The sequence below is a fragment of the Euprymna scolopes genome, chromosome 46 (genome assembly GCF_053919585.1).
Source record: "Euprymna scolopes isolate OS-2025 chromosome 46, ASM5391958v1, whole genome shotgun sequence".
Classification (NCBI taxonomy): domain Eukaryota; kingdom Metazoa; phylum Mollusca; class Cephalopoda; order Sepiida; family Sepiolidae; genus Euprymna; species Euprymna scolopes.
The window spans coordinates 139,391,626-139,396,625 of NC_136527.1; the positions used below are offsets into that span (position 1 = coordinate 139,391,626).

General features: G+C 36.0%; 1 long non-coding RNA gene across 1 annotated transcript in view; it reads right to left on the bottom strand.

The window, feature by feature from the left end:
* The window catches only part of LOC145271183 (uncharacterized), a 27,658-nt gene that overhangs the window by 277 nt on the left and 22,381 nt on the right, over positions 1-5,000 (bottom strand). Inside the window, exon 2 of the long non-coding RNA XR_013865730.1 lies at positions 1,782-1,900. This is a non-coding gene — a long non-coding RNA (uncharacterized LOC145271183). The remainder of the gene's footprint in view (positions 1-1,781; positions 1,901-5,000) is intronic.

Here is a 5,000-nt window from a genome sequence, read left to right on the forward strand (position 1 = left end):
ATTAATGAATTAATGTATATTGTATTTTCACATAAAAACTATGAAAAAATTCATGGATATTGTAGTATCCCATAAAAACCATAAAAAATTCATTTATAATGTTATATCACATAAAAAATATTCAAAATTTTCTTGATATTTTAGCATCACGTAAACACGATTAAAAATTCGAGAATCTAGTAGCATCACATAGAAAGTATAAAAAATTCATTGATATTGTAATATCAAATAAGAATTAGCTGTAACGTAACCCCCCATCGAGGAGCGTTAGAACTACGCTGAAGTAGCTTTGTATTCCCGGATGACACAAGATAACCCAAGGATTTAAGATAGAGAAGATAAATATAGATATATTTTAATTCACTGTCAAAATGGATATATTTGTTTTTCTTTTGGGTTGGAAGACCCGAGATATTTTGTTATTTGGGAAAAACTCAATAACAGGAAATGCAAGGATGTTAGACGAACATATTGTACTCGTTGAGTGATGATTGGTGACCTCGAGGTTATGTGAATTCTAGTCTTGAATGGGGTCTCAGATCGTTGGGGGCTTAGCGTCATTTGATTGGCTGGGGAGACTTCAACACCACCCACATCGGATCGATGCGCTCTAAAATTGAACAGATTGCTCGTTGAATTCGGGGAGAACAGGTCGTATAAACCCGCCGTTCCCTGGGAGATGTGACCCCTCCCCACCTCATCCATCCGTCGGTCGCTGTCTGTGAAGAGAGTTGAGACTTTGAAAAGAACTTACAAAATCTGAATGAGAATTGTAAAAACATTGGTACATATTTTTATGAGAATTAAGCTTTTGTAGATAGACTACAATCGTTGTCTTTCTTCCTGCCTGCCGCTTCGATATTCGCTTTCAGCATACCAGATTATGTAAGAACCTCCGAGGAGCCTAGACGACCACGTGCCGAGATCCAGTGAAATAAGAGTCCTAGCCACCTCATTGAGGGAGGCGTTACATAGCCAAAAATTTATGGAAATTGTAGTATTACATAAAAATTATTAAAACATTCATGAATATTGTAGTATCACATAAGAATTATTTAAAAATACATAGATGTTTTAGTATCACATTAAAATTATGAAGAAATTAATTTTTATTGTAGTACTACTTAAAAATATGACACATTTTTTAATTCTTGGATATCGCAATATCGCATGAAAATTATAAAAAAAATCATGGATATTATAGTATCACATAAAAATTTTTTTAAAACTCACAAATTTTGCAGTATCACATAAAAATTATAAAAGATTCATGGATATTGTATTATCACATAAAAATTATTAAATAATATACGGATATTAAAAAATTCATGGATATTGTAGTCCCATAATAACCTATTAAAAAACAATTAAAATTAGTAAAAAGTTATGGATATTGTAGTATCACATAAAAATTATTAATAAATTCATGGATATTGTATTTTCATATTAAAACTATAAGAAAAACGATTTGCTATGATACCGAGCAAAAGGTAGTCATATTTTGAATTTTCGGAATAAAAGCTTGTATTAAAGATGGAGTGGGAGTGTCAGTGCTTGGTACTGAGTTTACCCATCCATGGCGTGATAAAAAAATTCAAAGATGGCTACATCAACACATTGTCATAAAAATGTGTTTCTCTGCTGTATAAAAAAAAAAGAAAATTACTCGATCAAATTAAGTAAAATTTTTTTTCGGGGATCTTCAGTCCATAACGGACACATACAATATAACCTTTTTTTTGATATTTTCATTTTTAAGTACCAAATTTTGATATGCTTACCATTTTTGTATGCCCTTCTATGTGGCTTTTAGTTAGGATATCGTAGATCGGTGGCGTAGCGAACACATTCTCCAGCAAAATGAAAACGACAAACAGCAGACATATGCAACAATTGAAAGCTGGAAAAAATAAAATCAATAACTCAAAAATGTTTAAAATGAAATACGCATCAAGTGCACTTGAATGCCAAATCACAACGTCATATTAGAAAAATAAACAAATATTTTACTTGTGTGAAATTTATAACATAAATATATTTCGGAGCTAAACTCCATCCTCAGTATTTTGTTTTCTTTCTTTTTTTCTTTTCTTCTTCTTTCTTTTTATGCTGTAAAAATATTTTTCAAAATACAATCGCTCAGATACAATTCGCGGCTCTTTACAATCAGAGGTTTTTGGTCAAGATCAAAGTGTAGTATCTGTTCTTCAGATGCTGTGCACTTTCATTTCTTGTTCTCTTTCGGTGGAGGAGAAATCCTTCACGACTGAGACAATTTTTATTTTTGTACCTTTTCTCCACGTTAAAAAACGACCCTGGTGTCTAACTCTGTCCCGTGGGGAGGCATAGTAAATAGGTACAATCAGAGGTTTCTTTCTCCAACTTTACAATAAACTCAATAGCTCCAAAATATATTTCGGTGCTAAGCTCCATCCTCAGTATGTTGCTTTCTGTCTTTTTTTCTTTTCTTTTTCCTTGCCATGCTGTAAAGTTGGAGAAAGAAACCTCTGTTTGTAAAGAGTTGCACATTGTATCTCATGCGTTGCATCTCAGCGGTTGTGTTTTGAAACGTTGGAACAGTGCGTAGGCAACGTGAGAATAACGTCAAGGGTGTGAGTTCCATTTAGAAACGTTGATTTAATTTGAATAAAAATAAAATATGCATCAAGTGCGTTTGAAAGCCAAATCACAACGTAATATTAGGAAAACAAATATTTTACTTGTTTGAAATTTGATGCAAAAAAAAATGTAACCTCCGACCTTCTTTTCAAACTTGGAAATTTGACGGAATTTTGAACGTATATACCATACGCTGCATAAAGCAGAGAAGGGGAGGGCAGTGGTAGGGTATGGCACGATGGTCGTCTCAGGAAAGTCAGATCAGACGGTATCATTGGTCGAATAATTTAACATAATTAAATCCTTCTAATATATAAAAGGCAAAATCTGTGTGTGTGTGTGTGTGTGTGTGTGTGCGTTTGCATGTCTACAAAAAACTTTCGACAAACATGTTGCAACATGACGAAAGCATTATCGTTTGAAAGCTCAATCTTTCGGACGACAAATATTGAAAAATTAGTTCAAAAAATGAATTCCTTCACCCTCAACTCGCCAGTTTTCTACAAGGAGGGGTCGATTTTTCCGCCGACATTTTTGCAGGTCATCGTCTTCTTTCGATTGACTAACCTTAATTTCGATGTTTGCGACCTCCGGTTACGCCATGGATGCATCGGCAAAGACGTCGCATTTTTTTTTCACCTTTGTTTCCTCCCTTGCGTTACGAGTTCGGGTTCGAGCCTGCCTGCCTACTACTCTTTTTTAACATCTCTCTCCACCCGGGCTGCCTATTGTTTTGATTTTTTTTTTGGGGGGGGGGGCTTCTTTACTCAACACACCAAGTCTTAAATAAGAGAAGAACCCAGGTTGTCATCGATGGTCGTACATCCAAACAATATGATATAAATGCGGGGGTAGCTCAGGGGGTTTTCCTTGGACCACTATTATTCCTGATATTCAAAAAAAACAAAAAAACTCCCTAATACAATAGTCTCTGAGATGGTTATATTTGCTGACAACATCTTGCTCTATGACATGTAAAACAAATAAACACATATCGTCGAAATAATTGGTGTCATACCCCCCATTCGAGATGATGGGGGATGTGTCTCCTAGCAGCTTCGGCTGCAGGGAGACATGTAGAGTACCCGTCAAGGATCCGTTCTTGACACTCAGTCCGACAGGTGGGCAAGGGCAGAAACCCTAGAGGAAGACCTCCAGTCGGTAGTTGAATGAGAGCAAAAATAAAAAGATGGTAATGGCCAATGCTGCCAAGACTAAGATCGTCTCCTTTAATAATTAAAAAAAACAAAACATTTTCAGCCACCAATAGCTATGTCTAAAGATACATTAGACAAGCATGGAATACTGCTGCCATATCTGGGCAGGAGCTGCAAAAAATCGCCTATCCTGCCTTGACAGAGTACAAAATAGACTTCGTGGCTTAGTGGGGAATGCCCTTTTCTCTACCCTGCAACCTCTCTCCCACAGAAGAGACGTTGCGAGCCTATCCTTGTTTTGTCGTTATTTCCATGGCAGGTGCTCGTCTGAACTCCAATCTCTGGTCCCCCCTCGCCAATCTTTTCATGAAAAACACCCGTCTAGCCGAATCCACTGTGAAAAATTTCCCCAACTCTTTATCTGTGCCTAAATCAAAACGTGGATTCCATGAACAAAGCTTCTTTCTTAGAACTGCACGCCTGTGGAACTCTGTTCCCTCTGCCTGCTTCCCACCGGACTACAACTTGGATGTGTTCAAGTCCAATGTTAACAAATTCCTAATGAACCGCCCCCTTAAGTAAACACTTCATCAAATCTCCACACTAACGTAATGTATTTGCAATAACCCTTATCCCTGAGTGGCTTCCGGGCCTTGATAAGTGGTGATCACTGTGTAAAAAAAAAAAAAAATTACCTGAAAGTACCTCACCAACGCCACCATTCGCTCATGTATGGAGTATTGTTGATCTTGATGGTGAAAAATGAAATATAACCATTTTTTATTTATGCTCTTAGAAATACTTACTCAAATTATGCGATTTTTAGAAGATGCTATTTTCGTTCTGTGATGGATACCTAGAAAATACATCATACAGACTTTCTGCAATTTTTTTATTTTTATTGCCGCCATAAGTGCCTATCTGAATAAGCACTCAAACAATATTGCGTGACATACAATATCGTTCAAGAGGGGAAAAGAAAAAAGAACTTAATTACTTTAAAATTTAATCTAAAATGACTTTTTCTAATTAAGCCGATGATGAAGGTTCTCATACTGGATTTCTCTTTTTTTACTATTAGGTCCCATTTGACTGGGGCAGACTTCTCTTTGGGCTATTGCATTGGACTTATTTTGGACTTCATTCTTCCTAGTAATCTATTTTGCATTTCGAATCAACTCGAGAGAATTTTCATGTAAACTGAAATATTATGCGAAGTTTGTT